This window comes from Octopus bimaculoides, chromosome 2, assembly GCF_046866305.1.
Source record: "Octopus bimaculoides isolate indiv1 chromosome 2, ASM4686630v1, whole genome shotgun sequence".
NCBI lineage: Eukaryota > Metazoa > Mollusca > Cephalopoda > Octopoda > Octopodidae > Octopus > Octopus bimaculoides.
In genome coordinates, this window is record NC_142929.1 from 193,100,742 (window position 1) to 193,118,225 (window position 17,484).

Genomic DNA, 17,484 nt, shown 5'->3' on the forward strand with positions numbered 1-17,484 from the left:
ATATATATACATACATATATATACATACATATATATATATATATATATATATATATATATATATATATATATATATATATATATATATATATATATAGATATATATATATAGATATATATATATAGATATATATATATAGATATATATATATAGATATATATATATACATATATATATATACATATATATATATACATATATATATATACATATATATATATACATATATATATATACATATATATATATACATATATATATATATATATATATATATATATATATATATATATATACATGCTGAGACCTCCTTCGGTCATGACTGACCATGGGATTGCACCTAGAAAGTTACCCTCCCAGGCACAAGTCCGGGCATGGTTGTTTATGGAAGACCAGCAGTCGCTCATGCATACCAGCCTCCCCTCTCCACACCACCAGTGTTATCCAAGGCAAAGGCAAAGGGGCCGGTACAGCTTGGCACCAGTGACGTCACAACTCATTTCAACGGCTGAGTGAACTGGAGCAACGTGAAATAAAGTGTCTTGCTCAAGAACACATGCAGCCCAGTCCGGGATTCAAAATCACAACCTCACAGTCGTAAGTTCAATGCTCTAACCACTGAGCCATGCACCTTCACATATATATATACATGTATATATATGCACACACATGTTCTATCCTCCATCTATCTCAAGGGCCTCTGATTACTAACTATATATAAAGTGTAAATTTTGTATTATTTCATTCTGTGAAGAATTTCTAATTGGAGAGATCTTATATGTTTATCCGACATGTACAACTTGGTAACTCTTATTAGTAAATGAAACGTGTGTAATGTTAAATGAATGATACCGAGATTTTTTTTTCCCAATCATGTGTTTTAAAATTATGTATTTATATTCACATCAACAACTCTGCTTTGTGTGTGGGTGGGAAGCAAGCTTCTCAACTTTGCCTTTCATTGCAATAAAAGTATAACAAGTCTTGGGAAGTAGAGTGGCAGAACTGGTAGAGCATCAGACAAGATGCTTTGTGCTATTTGTTCTGGTTATTTGCGTTCTAAATTGCCTGGCTGGGAGATAGACTCAGTCCATTGTCCAGTTGAACACCACTACAAGGTCTTTGGTGAGACGATAATTTCTTCACTATTTACTCATCAGTCTTGGAGACCCTAAAAGGAAATAAAGGACTGCAACTATCCCTCATCCGTCCCTAAAGGGGCAGAGAAGGATGTTCAGTATATAATGAAGAACTGACTGTGTATCTCCTTCTTGAAAGGTACCCTGCTTGGGTTCTCTTTGCAATTTTAGGTGAGCTGGAAGCTTAAGGAACAAATGGAAGTCGAGGCTGTCATGCCTTTTCCCAATGACATTAGTGACCTGACATAGGTTGTTGTCATTTAACCTGAGGTGTCATCCTTGATCAAGCAGAGCTTGATTAAAGGTATTCTAGCTGTGGCCATCCTGTCTTTGACTATGTCGTGTTAATTAAAAGGATTTTTAATTAATAGAAGGGTGAATAATTGTTTTAATTACTCTTCATATAATTATGACACATAAAAGCACCAGTGACACATTTGAGCACCCATGCCGGTGACACATAGAAGTACCCCTGTTGGTGACACGTGAAAGACATCCTCTACACTCTCAGAGTGGTTGGCATTAGGAAGGGCTTCCAGCCATAGAAACTACACCAAAATCAGACTGGAACACAGTGCTGCCCCCCCCCCCCCCCAGTTCAAGTCAAACCATTTAACTCATGCCAGCATAGAAAGTGGATGCTAAATGATGATGATGATGATGATGATTTTTATTGTAGTTCTAGCTTACCTAAACAGTTTAAAAAGATCATGATGTTGAAGGTGTGCGGTATTCTAATGTTTTTAATAGCAGAATGTGATCTGAGGAAGATTTGGCTGCTATATCTTGCAGGTCAAGTAATTACTTAGTCTTCCCTGTTTAGTGATAAGAAATACGTATATGGGAGTCGTTAAACGAGATTGTGTGGTATACAAGACTGGCAGAGTTCTCACTAAAACGGTTTGCTTCTAATGTTACCAGAAAGTTCCTGCAAATATTCCTAAATATTTAACAATGTTGAGAAATGATGGACTTTCATTTGGCAGCATCGAGAAGCCATGATTCCATGGTAAATGTTTATGTTCCACGTGGGTGGGGTGGGGTGGGGGGAAAACTGGGTTTAAATAAATCATTACAACATTATTGATTTCTTTCTCTTCAAAACTAGTGAAAAGGTTTTGGCTTTTCCTGCTGCCGCTGCTGCTGCTGCTATCACAAGTTCACATTTTCTTTTCTATAATTGATTTTTAAATTAGTTGTAATAGTAGTAACATTTTTAAAATTGACTTTGTTATTTAAAAAAAAAAGTTTAAATACACAATTGACTTCATTACTGTTGTTGCTTTGTTTTTAATGGTTTCTCACTAGTTGGGTGGGGCTCGAGTGTAATCAATATGTTTTATTGATTCTCACCCCTCTCCACACCACTACTCAGCTCCATTCTGATGAACTTTGAATACACTTTGTTCTCTCTGCAGTCCAACTAAACAAGTGCCTCGGTTACGAAGAACATTGATTAAAGTAATGCATATTCAACTGTTTAGATTATAGACTCTCGCATTCATCAAAATGTTCGTTCAGCAAACACGAGGGAGAGGGAATCGTGTACCATTTTGGTGTATATAAACAACCTCACTTATGCTCTCTGATTTATCAAGTAGCAATATTACTTCATATAAACAGTGTTAATTATTTTAATCAGGGACACCTCACACTGCCACACAACTTGGAATTTAGGCTTCTGAGACCTGACTTAACTCTTTACATATGTCTTTTATGTAGTAAGGTCTCTGACAGACAGACAAATACAAGGCACCCATGGCCTAACTGGTCAAGCAGATGGTTGCAGTCTGTGGCCAAACAACTGCCTGCCTCCACTGCTTCAGATGCCTCCAAACATTGCACAATCTTTGTAAACAAAAGGCTCGTTCATATGGTGTCATTTCTTTCCTATTCTCCGCATAACCATGTCCTAGCTTTCTGTTGCTCCATAGACTGTTTTCCTGCACTGTCAGTCATCTCTCATTAACCCTACCTCCCCTAACTCATGCATCATTAGTCAACCCTTTCCACCCCTTATCCACCAGTCACTACATCCACCCTTCAACTTTCCCAATATTTACAGTTGTCACCTCCCTCTCTTCCCCTCCCCTCATCCATTTTCCCTTCTCTCACCCCCACCCCGTACTCTCCTACAACCTCCACTCACCCACACTCCTTCTTCCTCTCTCCTCTCCTCACTTCTACCTTGAGGTTCCACCCAGGTACCTCATCACTCCTATTTCTTGCTCCACCCCAGTCACCCCCACTCCTCCCTCTTCTAAACTGCGAGTTGCCCCCATAGCTCCGCAATCCCAACAAATCTCTTCTTCCCTGGCCCTTTCTTTCATACTTTAAACGGCCCCTTCAGGTTTCCTTAGTTTCTATAAAATTTACTTCATTTCTATTTGTATTCTTTTCTGCATCTTTTACTTGTTTCATTCCTTTCACTGGCCATTCTGGGGCATCACCTTGAAGAAACTTTTAATCAAATGAATCAACCTCAATACTTTCTTTTTTCCCTTTTTTTAAAAATCTGATGCTTACTCTATCAGTTTCCTTTGCCAAAGTGCTAAGTTACAGGGACATAAACACACCAATACCAGTTATCAAATGGTGGTGGGGACAACACACACACACACATATATATATATGTATATATATATATATATATATATATATATATATACGAAAAGCTTCTTTCAGTTTCCATCTACCAAATCCACTCACGAGGCTTTGGTTGGCTTGAGGCTATAACAGGAGACACTAGGCCAAAGTGTCATGCAGTGGGACTGAACCCGGAACCATGTGGTTGGGAAGCAAGCTTCTTACCACACAGCCAAACTTTGGTCGTAATAACCTTAAGGTTCCCTCTTTCACAACAGTGAAATGAATTCGAATGGAAGGAAAGAGGGTGGGGCCTGTTGTTTTGCACGGATGATTGGCTGTTAGTGGGAGGTCGTGGTGGGGTTGCAAAGGGCAAGGAATAATCAGAGTAAATGTCACTGAAACAGGTGAGTTCAGTAGATAATGTTGAGAATAGCTGACGGTCGGGTGGGGGCTGAAAGCTTAGAGGTTGTTTCTTCACTACAAAAGCACCGTACAAGATCAATAGTTTAGAGATCCATAACTATCATCATCATCATCATCATCATCATCATTAGTAGCAGCATCAGTGTTGAATTCATTGAAGAAAGAGGTGGAGGGAGAACATATTTATTCATGTTTTGTTTTGTTTTTCTCTTTTATTTTTGTGTTTTTTTTTGCTTGCTTCAGTCATCAGATTGCAGCCATGCTGGAGCATCGCCTTGAAGAATTTTAGTCAAACAATTTGATCTCAGTACTTTTTTTATTTTAAGTGTGGTACTTATTCTATCGGTTTCTTGTGCTGAACCGCTAAGTTATGGGGATGTAAACACACCAACATCAGTTGTCAAGCAGTGATGGGGGACAAAGACACACACTCACATACACACACTCACTCACGCACACGCACACACACACACACACACATATATAGAAATGAAGCTAATATGCTCCACTGGATGTGTAATGTCAGTGTGCATGTACAACAGACTGTAAGCATCTTGAGAGAAAAGTTGGGCATAAGAGGCATCAGATGTGGTGTGCAAGAGAGAAGCCTTTGCTGGTATGGTCATGTGGCGAGAATGGATGAGGATAGCTGTGTAAGGAAGTGCCAATCTCTAACTGTGGAGGGAATCTGTGGTAGAAGTAGACACAGGAAGACATGGGATGAAGTGGTGAAGCATGATCTTTGAACTTTGGGCTTCACAGAGTCAATGACAAATGACCGTAACTTTTGGCAATATGCTGTGCTTGAGAAGACTAATCAAGTCAAGTGAAATCATAGTTGTGGCTGATGTTGTCATGTAACTGGCACCCGTGCCGGTGGCATGGGAAAAGATCCTTTCAAGTGTTGCACCTCATGGAGGTAATGACCAGAATCTTTGGCATTATATTGTGCTTGAGAAGAAGACCCATCAAGCCAAGTAAAATTGCAGTTGTGGCAGATACCGATGTCACACAAATGGCACACGTGCCAGTGCTACATAAAAGCACCCATTACACTCTCGGAGTGGTTGGCATTAGGAAGGGCATCCAGCTTTAGAAATGATGCCAAATCAGACTGGAGTCTGGTGAAGCCATCCGGATTTCCAGCCCAGGTCAAACCATCCAACCCATGCCAACATGGACAACGGACACTAAATGATGATAATGGTGATATGTTTATATATATAATGGGCTTCTTTCAGTTTCATCTGCCAAATCTACTCACAAGGCTTTGGCCAGCCTGGGGCTATAGCAGAAGACACTTACCCAAGTGCCACACAGCGGGAATGAACCTGGACCCTCATGGTTGAGAAGCAAACACCTTACCACTCAGCCATGTCAATCTTTTGAGATGGAGACCTCTTGTTGACATTTCCAATCCATTATAGATTTGCATTTATGCCTTAAGGGTAACTCTATTATAATTCCAACTCTTGAAAAGTCGACTCTTTTATCTGAAATGTGTAGGATTTCCTTTGGCACAAATATTAATTTGTTATAAAACCAAAATGTCTCCCTGCAGAGCAATACTTAATCACTTAACAACATTCAATTGGTGGATTAATTCTTTCTCTTGATTCTTCCTTCTATATTTGGTCTGTGTTGAATTTTCTAAATTTCATGCAATCTGCTGTCTGCCACTTCAAACCCCAGCAGATGATAACATGGGAATAACTTGTCAGTGTTGGAGGAAACTAACCATCCAGCCCACACAAGCTAGACATTCACTTTAAACTGCCTAAAGTTGTCGCAGCAGCAGTAAATATTTCTGGAATTCTCTGAAGAATGTTCTTATTCTCGACAATGCATTAAAGACTATGACTTTTTGTTTTTTTTCTTACCATGTAAAGCCCCTGTCTGGTGGTCATTTCTACAAAAAAGTTAAATTTTTATCAACAGAACTTGTTTTGATGTCGTCTTTAATGCTGTACACAACATGGAACATGGATATTAAATGATGGTGGGTGGGGAGATCATAATGTCTGCAAATCATATAACTGGCACTCTGTTAGTTGATGTGAGTTGGGACAGTGTTTTGGCTCTGTTCGTGGTGTGACCTAGGACTGGTACCTGTTGACAGCCAGTCAGACTGAAGTAATTATAAATAATGAAACTTCATTTAGTGATACAACACAATCATTATAGAAAGATTGTTGTTCTCATTACTGGTTAATTAACTTTACAATTAATGTTTCTCATTAGCTCCTATTGTTGTTGTTTAACCCCAGGTGAGTCCTGATTGAGCAGACCTGTGGTCAAGCATATTCCAGATGTGACCATCCTAAGGACTTTCCTAAGACCAAATGATATGACAGGAGGGAGATTTGCCTGTTATTTCCAACAGATCAAGTAATCACATAGAATCTCCCCATGTTGCTTTGTAAGCCCCTGCTTAGAGTATCTCCCTCCTGAGATGGCATTATTTTGGGGCTCTTTATCCCTTCTGTGGCCTTGTTTCCTTTTTCTAAACAATTACAATCTCTCACACTAAGAGCAACAATTATCGCTCTGTGTGTGTGTGTGCTGCCAGACCGTTATTTGGTAATCTGTCATCACTAGATTTAATTGCCAAATAGTTTTGGTTTTTTTTTCTTTAAATTAAATTTATTTATTTATTTTTTTTTTGATTTGCCCTTTCTACAAAAAGACTTAATCCTGCTCCCTGTTTAGCCCCCCCCCACACACACACACACACACACACACACACGGTGCCCTATTTTGTGATTGTGAAAGGACAAAGCAGCATCTGAATTAAGGATCAAATTACTACGGCAACAGTTTGCTGCCCCCCCCATACCCTACACACTCTCTATCCTGAGTTATCTGGGGGGGTTGGGTGGAGGGGAGCCAACATTGCTAGGTTAGTAAGTAACAAACTCTAGGGAGATCTGAATAGCAGAAGCCCCCAACCCCCTGCAAGTGCTTTGGCCCTTATCTCTTAACATTCAAAGGGGTAGGTGGGAGGGAAGCAGACTGCATCCAGGCCCTGAGCTCTTGCACATTCCTCTGTTGCCACATTCTATGCTATTGTTTACAACTTGACCTGCATCTCTATGTGTGCCCCAGAGCTGAAGTACCCAGCAGACACCAGTTGACCAAAATGGTAAATTATGCCATCTGAAGTTCGCTTTCATTCTTCCTTGACCAGATTCAGTTGTAAACTCTTCTCAGCTCCTTCAGCTTTTTTCTTAAGAACCCTGGTTTTCTTTCTCCCAGAAACTGAAAGCCATTCCATGTGACCTGAAGCACATTTGCTCACAAACCCCCTCTTGCTCACAAACGCCCTCTTGCTCACAAACGCCCTCTTGCTCCCATATCTATGGTGAGAACTTTCACTTGGAGTATCTCTCAGTCTGGTGGCTGCACTGCCATATTTCTTAGTCTTGGACATGTGGGCTTCCTCCATTCTGGTTTCATGTGGCAAATTGAGGTTCAGGGAGAATCCCTTGTTTTAAAGAAAGTCAGGTGACTTTCAATGTCCAGCTCTCGTATCACTCTTGTTGATGAGGCCTATCAGGGAGTTTAATCAGTCTCACTACTGGAGCCCGGGGGGGGGGGGGGTTCTACCACCACCATCACCACCACCACCACTACCACTATTGTTGCTGCTGGTAGTATTGCTGTAGGAAAACATCTTGTCTTATATCAGTGGTTAAATTGCCTGCTCAGCTTTGTGCCATTATCAATCACTTTAACGCACACACACATTTGTACATCATATATACGCAATGCACAAATATACTAACACACATAATGCATATACACTGACTGATAGGCACACACACACACACACACACTCACAAACGTGTACAATACACACATATGTTACAGGTTATATTATGTCCAAACAGACAGATATATGTCTTGACATACAACCTGGACCAGATAGTAAACACACACACACACACACACACACACACACACACACAATGCATCTACACACTCACACTACTACTACTACTACTACTACGATTTACTATTCAGTAGTAAATATTGTTGCTGTGTAATTTAGGTTCTGGAGGAGGAGGAGGAAATGCCAGGGTTAGTAGTTTTAGTAGTATGTGGTACCATCGACAGTGCTTTAAATGTAGAATCAGCACTGTTTTGTCCTTATCATCATCATCATCATCATCATCATTTAGCGTCCATTGTCCATGCTGGCATGGGTTGGCTGGTTTGACCAGGGCTGGCAAACTGGAAGGCTACACCAGACTCCAGTCTGGTTTGTCATGGTTTTTACGGCAGGATGTCCTTCCTGATGCCAGCCACTCCGAAGGTGTAAAGGGTGCTTTTACGTGCCACTGGCACGGGTGCCATTTGCATGGCACCAGTATCTGTCACGGCTGTGATTTTGCTCGGTTTGATGGGTCTTCTTCTCAAGCACAGCGTAATGCCAAAGGTCTTGGTCATTGCCTCTGTGAGGTCCAACACACGAAAGGGGCTCAGGCCACTTTGCCTCTGCTAGGCCCAACACTCGAAAGGGGCTTTCTACGTGCCTCATTATCATATAATGCCCTCTTTCCATGGTGTCATGGGTTGGCTGCTTTGACAGGAGCAAAGCAAAAGCCGACAGATTGTGCAAAGTCTTCTTGTCTCCTGTTTCAGCATGGCTTCTGTGGCTGGATGTGTTTCTTAATGCCAATCACATTACAGAGGACTGTGTATAAATGGCATGAAGGCACATTGTGTCCCTGAGCAAGACACTTTATTTCATGTTCCTCCAGTCCTCCCAGCTGGCAGAAAATTCAAGAGAACTAGCTACATTAAGGGTACATATGTTTGTGGATTACTCAGCCACTTGCACAACAAGCGGACTATTCCGTTGATCAGACCAGCTGGAACCCTCATTGCCATAACCAACAGAGTGCCAGATGACCGTGGTAAATAACTGCTATGTTTAAGGCAACTTCAGGATAAAACCAATGAAATATTGACCACAACATCGATACGAAGGTATTTTCTAACTTAGCCCAATGTCGAGGGTTGGAGGGACCTCTGGCTATTTGCTGTGCTTGAGAAGATATGTCAAGCCAAGTGAAATCATAATCGTGGCCAGTGCCATGACACATAAAAGGCACTCTCAGAGTGGTTGGCATTAGGAAGGGCATCCAGCCATAGAAACCAAGCCAGACCAGACTGGAGCCTGGCATAGCTCTCCAGCTTACCAGTTCTAGTCAAACCATGTGACCCATGCCAGCATGGAAAACAGAGGCTAAAAGGTGAGGTAGAGAGCAAGTCGATTACATCAACCTCAGTATTCAACTGGTACTAATTTTATCCTCCCCAAATGGATGAAAGGCAAAGTCAACCTTGGCCCGAATTTGAACTCAGAATGTAAAGATGGACGAAATGCCAGCAAGCATTTTGATTAGCATGCTAACGATTCTGCGGCTCACCACTTTTAGCACCGTCATCACCATTTCATATCTATTTTTCATGTCAGCAAAAGGTATTGTAATGTAGTTAGTCATCTGCAATTATTGTAATATCACCACTCATCATGACGATACTCGTTTACACTATAACCATTTAGTAACAATAAACACATATATAACGAAGCAGGCTAACAACAATGTAACACCATCCATGGACTCTATGCAAACCACAAAGAATGATATTCTGACAAACTACCAAAACGACGCCTTACAACTTCCTGCAATTAATGCTTTATTTTGTCTTGTCTCTCATTCAGACCCCTACTCTTTATAGTCATTCGGTCAAGTCTATTCTTGCAGGGGATGTCATGACTCTCACCACAACATAATTGGTTAGACAATCTGACAGGAGTCTTAATAACGATAATTATTATTATTATTATTTTGGCACAAGGCCAGTAAATTTAGGGCGACGGAGATGGGGATCATTAATTACATCAGCTCTAAAACGATGATAGGCAAAGCTGACCTCAGCAGAATTTGAACTCAGAACATAAAGAGCCAGATTTTCAATGCTGCTGAGCATGTTTGTCCAACATGCTACCAACCTGCCAGCTGAGATTGCCTCAAATAATCCTTTCTATTATAGGCACAAGGTCTGAAAGTTTGTGGGAGGGGGACTAGTCGATTACATTGACCCCAGTGTTTCACTGGTACTTAATTTATCAATGCTGAAAGGATGAGAGGCAAAGTCAACCTCAGTGGAATTTGAACTCAGGACGGACGGAATGCCGCTGAACGTTTTGTCTGGCATGCTAATGATTCTGTCAGCTCACCATCTTGAATAATGATAGGGATTTTTTTTGTTTTCTTCGTTTTAATTAAAACACCTTTAGTCATGGCTTTTCTTGATTGAGGTAGACCCATGGTTAAACAATAGTCTTCATGAGTCATCATCAATCATCTATATCTATGAGCATGAGATCAATTCTTCTGTATGCTACCATCTTGTTAATTACTAATAATTTGTCTCTTTTAAAAGTGCCACTGAAGACAATTATTTTTATTTATTTTTTTTCTCTTGAGTCTTAATTCAGGGCTGTTAATTAGAAATGGTTTAACATTTTAATTATGTATTTTTAATGACTTCTGTTTTACTTAAAGCAATCGTTAAATATTAATCTGTCCCTTCTCAGGTTCTCTCGCAAACTTCTGTCTCCTTTGAAAACAGTAACATTTTAGTAGAATGCTTCATTGACTGTAGCAATAGTAGTAGTAGTAGTAGTAGTAGTAGTTGTAGGAGGGGGAGTAGCAGTCGTAGCAGTGCTGGTAGTGGTAGTGGTAGTAGTTTTTAGTTCCATCAATATCATGTTTATTTTTGAAACATTAATTTGATAGCCACTAACTGACTGAGATTCCATTATCAAAGTCATAAAATATATCAATTCTTCATCTCTGACCCCACCACCACCGCCTCCACCACCACCACCACCACCACTACCTCTGCCACCTCTGTTTTAAATACAGTATTGTTTCTTTAGTTTTTATTGAAATTCTAGCTACATTTAACTCACTTCTGTTACAGTTTCTTGAATTTTTATCGTTTTAAAATGTTGATTTATCATTTTATTTCCAAAATTTTCTTACACAGTCACTACCATCTTTTACTCCTCTTTAACCTTACACACACACACACACACACACACACACATATATTGTTTAGACACAACCTAGACATGTTATATTAAACTTGCCTTCCTGAACACTAACCATTGAAAGCATCCTTCAGTGGGTAACACAACTTCGTCTCTCCCCCCCCCACAACAACAACTCACACACACACACACACACACATACAGGGTAAGGAACCATATCTGTGCTGCCCACTTTCTCAATTCCCAACCAAAATATTTCTAAATGCCTTCAAACTTGCTATAAACATTGGGCTTTACCATCTCAGATTAGTTTCCATGGCACCAACACATTTCAGTAACAGTGCCAAAGCTGTTTCCCAAATAACTAGGTTTCTTCTTCACAACCAGGGGCCCTCCGGTTTATGAGCTTCCTCCCCCGTTCCACCTTCTGCTCCACCTTTATGATATCTCTCCTTCTAAATACATCATTCAGTCCTTTCCAGCAGAGGTGCTGCTCTTTGGGACTATCTCCCTTCCAAACATCAATCTCCACCACAAGTTTAAACTGGCCTGAATATTCTACCTGTTTATATTCAGACTGGCCAAATCCAGCCTCTCACACCTACCCTACAATGTCATTCTAAAAATAAACAGTCACATCATTCAAGTTTTGAAGCTATGAGATAAGGCATTAATTCAAAATGATGCCAATTAATACATATTAAATTTGGCAAAGTAATCTGAATGCTAAATGTTTAAGCAGATCAGCATCACTTGTTTGGTAAATCTAGCAAATCTGTTGGCTTCCATCTTCTTTTCTTGGGATCAAATAATAAGAATAAAGAGTTTTAACAAGGGCACAACACCATATCATTGTTCTCTAAATTTGGGAACAGTTAATTAACCCTTTAGCATTTAAACCAGCGCTCAAATATTCTTCCTCTTTTATGTTGAAACCAGCCAGATCCTGCCTCTCACACCTACCCTACAATGTTATTCTAAAAGTAAACAATCACATCATTGAAATCCTGAAGCTACGAGATAATGCGAGTAAGTAATCAATACATTTGACAGAGTAATCTGAATACTGAAGGGTCAAATCAACCCCATTATATGACTGGTATCAACTCTCTAAAAGGATGAAAGAAAAAGTTAACATGTGTGGGTTTTGAACTCAGAGCTTAAGTGCTTGTAACTAAATTCAGTAAAAGCAACAGGCAGCCGTCTGTGAGAGCAGGGGCTTCCAACAAAAGATAGACTCTGACCATAAGGTACTGTCTGAGCCAGGCCAGCATGGGAAGGAGGAATGAAAGGATTTTGATGCTGATGTTATTGTTGTTGTCAAACTTCATGTACAAAGTTAACACTGTCCTGTTGTCCTGTGAGATGGAATTCCTTAGAATGATATACCATTTCTTTATCATGCTTCATGTCAGACTTTCCTAAATTGGGTTCCATAAGTTATGGTTTTTATTGGAATTGATTGTCATTAAAACTGTCTCAAATTCATTTAATCATCATCATCACCGTCATCATCATTTAATGTCCATGTTCCATGCTGTCATGGGTTGGACAGTTTGACAGGATTCAGTGAGTCAAAGGACTTCATCCCCCTCACTGTTCCTTACAACCCTTCGCTCCACCTTTCTTTGCACTTTCTCTTCCTCACCTGTTTCACCCCTCCATTAAATATATTTGTCACCGACCAAGAAAGAACCACCACCAACTGCAAAAATCCCCTCAAGCTAATCGTATCTGATCCGTGGGGCCCTTCAACTAAATCCATTCTGGTGTCATGGCTGGGCCAGATTTCAAGGGGTTTTCCCTCTCTTGCCTCCACCATTCGTCATCATTTAGTGATCACTGTTCATTGTTTTGCATGGGTCAGGTGGAGTTTATTGAGGTAGATTTTCTGTAGCCAGATACCCTTCCTGTCACCAACCCTTACCTATTTCCAAGCAAAATGACATTTCCCCATGACTGGACATGTTTTTGCAGAAGATTGGAAATGAATGAAATTCAAATAATCAATTAGACTTAAATGTATATTTTAACCGTTTTGTTATCATATTTCTGTTGAGATGCTCTGTGTTTCTTTCAATTAATTTCAAATAGAACAAAGAATCTAGTAAAATAACTTAGTTGTCATTCAGCTAGTGTTAGGAAGATAAATTGTGACTAAGGTTTGGTGGAAGATTTTAATTCAAAACTTATGAAAACAAGACATTTGTACTACAGGACCAGAAGCGGTTTCAGGCAGGTTGTTATCGAAAGGAGTGAACTATGCTAAAGGGACCTGATGGCCAGGTGGCTAACGTACCCAGCTGAAAATCTGATGCACCACCCATGGCACACAAACATTATTCAACAAGTTATCTGTCTCTAGCACAAAATTATTTCAGTGATTTTCTCTGAACAGTTTTCCTCTATTTCCCTGAGGCTGGTAAAAATTAAATATTCAGTTATTTATTTACATTTTTTGTTTTTTTAAATGCTATTCAAAGATTAGATAAAAGAGGTCACCAGGTGTCAAGGTGAAGGTCGTGCTACACTGAATGCAGTGTAACAACTGATAGCAGCTGGCTTAACTGTTGCAGTAATGTAAATGTATTGACCTGCAAACACCATTACATTGCAATTGTCTTCAGAGTGGGTCACCTAGATGTCTTACAGGCTGGAAGCAGAAGGAAACCGTTTATCTAGGAGCTGATTAAGAAGCTCCCTTCCCAACCAGAAGACTTCAGGTTCAGTCCCACTGCAGGGCACCTTGGGCATAGGTGTCTCTTAGCCAACCAAAGCCTTGTGAGCAGATTTGGTAGACAAAAATCTCAAAGAAACCCGTTGTATGTGTTTCTCTCCTTGTATTGACATCATGTCATCATCACCATGATCGTCATCAACATCTGTTTTCCTTGCTGGCACGGTTCAACAGGAGCTGGAGCCACACCGGGCTCTGTTTGTCTGTTTCAGCTTGGTTCCTACAATTGGATTCCCTTCTTAATGACAACCAATTTACAGATGGTACACTGAGTGTTCATTGTATGACCCCAGCTCCGGTGCTTTTTTTATGTAGCATTTGTGATAGTTGTAAATGAGTGTCACCCTCATACAAGCAATGTTCTGCCAAAACTTGTCTGGTCTTAGGGAGAAAAAGATATGAGGTTTAGCAACAGGAAGGGCATTTGGTTGTTTGAAATCAGCCTCAAAAAGCTCCATCTATGCCATGCAAGTGGATTTTAAAATAACGCTGATGACACCTCAAAGACTGCCTTGCTGCTGCTACTAATCATTGTATTGTAAAGATTCCAACAGTCTTTCATTAACCATCACTGCACTGATTGAATTTTGGCTCATGAAGCAACATGCTAATCATATGCAAATCTGTTTTTACAACCCCTTTCTATTGGCCAGTAAAAATAGAATCTGTGTACTGCATCATATGAAACATATTCACTCACCCTCGTATTTATTTATATTGTTGCAATTGTAATAATCGTCTTTGGATATTTACTAATGTCTTTGAGAGGACCACAGCTTTACTCCCACCCTTCCTCCCACTTAGCCTTTTGATTGTATCTTCATATTCAGACACACCATCATAAACAAGGTGGGTGGGAGCATTCGCTGAAAATGTGTTGTGTGTGCGCGCATGTTTACAGTGCGATAACTTTACTAATTGTATCCATACATACATAAGTGCTAAAGACGTTGGCATTTTTCCATTCTTGGAGTGAAATAATTATTTTAGCTCAGAGAATATAATTGAAAAACCCTCCAAACAAACACGGAGGAAGAGAGAGAGTGTAGGGCAGGATTCGTACCTAAAGTAATAAAAGTTTGGTAAATGTATTCTCGTCTCCACTCGTTTGTTTGCGTTTAGCTTAACAAAGCTATAACTGGTGACCCTGACGTGATACACAACGAAGACCCCCCCCTCCAGTCACCCTACGATGGTCCATATCGAGTCATACTTCCAGGAGATAAAACATTCCAACTCCTAATTGGTGGATGACAAGACACAGTCTCCATCGATAGATTGAAACCGGCCCATCTCGATATTGACAGCCCCGTCCAGGTGGCCCAACCACCAAACAGGGGCCGTCCTAGACAGATCACACCAGCCCTTGACAAGGAACAGTCAGCAAAGAATCGAGTAACCCCACGCAGGGGCAGGACAATTAAAACGCATATCCCGTTTCCAGTGACAGTCTACAGTTCTGGTGGGAGGGGAGCTATGTAGGGAAGGGTTCGTGACAGACAAACTGCAGATAGAAACTTTGCAGCAGGCTAGCTAGAGGAAATTGGTCAGCAGTAAAAAAAAGGACTTCCGGAAAGGAGAATCAAAACAGAAGACTGTCAACGGTGAGCGTGAAACGAATCTGAGTGAACGAAACAGAAATAACTGACGACTTCAGCCCTGATGTACGTAAAGTAATAAAGCTTTGGTAAATGTATTCTTGTCTCCACCGGTTTGTTTGTGTGTAGCTTAACAAAGCCATAAGACAAAGGACGGAGAGAGAATAAGAAAATGAGGTGACTAAAAACACGTTGACACATCTTCATTGTTTCTAATCCCAACTCCATCTTCATCTTTAAATCTCCACTCTCTTTGCTTTTAGCCTTTCTCTTACATGTTTCTATCTTTCTTTCTTACTTTTTCCCTCTCCCTCTCTCACTTTACATCTTTCTCTATTTGAGTTATCTCCCCTAACAACACATAGGCATAAAGCTATTGTATTAAAACAGATTATTTGTTACCAAAAATGTGCATTAATGCAAAAATAATTTTGTAGAAGAGAAAACGGTTTAATCACAAAATATTCTTTAATCTTTAAAACTTTTACTGATTTCCACAATAAGTCTACCAAAATATAATTATTGCCTATTGATCTCTTCCAAAAATATTGAGGAAGATTTCGAACAGATAGTTCTGATTACTCCATGAATTCATTATGTCTAGAAAATTAATTTCAGACAAAATGATTTAAATTTTAAGAGAAAAAAAAATTTTGTTTTGTTTTTTGATATGAGAATAAAGTTTCTATTTTATCAAATCTTGTAATTTAAAAAGATATAAAATGGTTTGGTGAGACACATTTGAGAAAGGACAAGAAGAGACAGTGGCACTTATTTCACATACAGAAGATGCCGGTATGGCTATGTAGTTAAAAAGCATGTTCCCTAACTCTGTGATCTCAGGTTCAATTTCACTGTATGGTGCCTTGAGCCAGTGTCTTGTACTATAGCACCAGGCCAACCAATGCTTTGTGAGATTTGGTAGACATAAAGTGTATAGAAGCTCATTCTATGTGCGTGCTCATGCACTTCTGACTTGACATGATGTGTTAGCCATAAACAAGCATCACCATCACGCAAGTGGTGTCATTCATTTCCAGCCTTCCTTGAAAAACATGTCTGACCATTAAGAAATATTATCTTGTTTGGAAACAGGTGAAGGTTGGTGACAAAAAAAGGGCATCGAGCAGAAGAAAATCTGCCTCAACTGATTCTGCTTGACCCCCTGCAAGCATAGAAAAGGGGGACATTAAACTGATGATGATCTTTAGTCTTTTATCATTGGGATCATTGGAATGATGTAAGCCTTTCACCAGCATCTTGTAAAATCTTTGTCACTGAAGTGCCAGTAGGGAGGAGTGCTTTGGACCCTGGACTCGCTAGAAATTGTAGCTAAATGTCATCATCATCATTTAGCATCCATTGTCCATGCTGGCATGGGTTGGACGGTTTAACCAGGGCTGGTAAGCTGGAGGGCTGCACCAGACTCCAGTCTGATTTGGCATGGTCTCTACAGCTGGATGCCCTTCCTAACACCAACCATTCTGAGAGTGTAATGGGTGCTTTTATGTGCCACTGGCACAGGTGCCATTTGTGTGAAACCAGTATCTGCCACAACTGCGATTTTGCTTGGCTTGATGGGTCTTCTTCTCAAGCATGACATAATGCCAAAGGCCTCAGTCATTGCCTCCTTGAGGCCCAACACTCGAAATGTGCTTTTTATGTGGCCACCTCCATGATGTGTGTGTGTGTCTATTTGGCTGAGAAGCCAATGTCTTACCACACAGCCATGCTTGTGCTTTTTTTAATGATCAGCACAAGTTACAGAGTGATTTGTCTGGATTGACAATCCACAGAAATGCCATTATCACCAGTATATATATATATATATATATATATATATATATATATATATATATATATATATATATATATATATATATATATATATATATATATATATATATATATATATATATATATATATA

General features: G+C 39.8%; 1 protein-coding gene across 3 annotated transcripts in view; it reads left to right on the forward strand.

The window, feature by feature from the left end:
- The window catches only part of LOC106871093 (cGMP-inhibited 3',5'-cyclic phosphodiesterase 3A), a 278,668-nt gene that overhangs the window by 140,967 nt on the left and 120,217 nt on the right, over nt 1-17,484 (forward strand). The window lies entirely within an intron of this gene.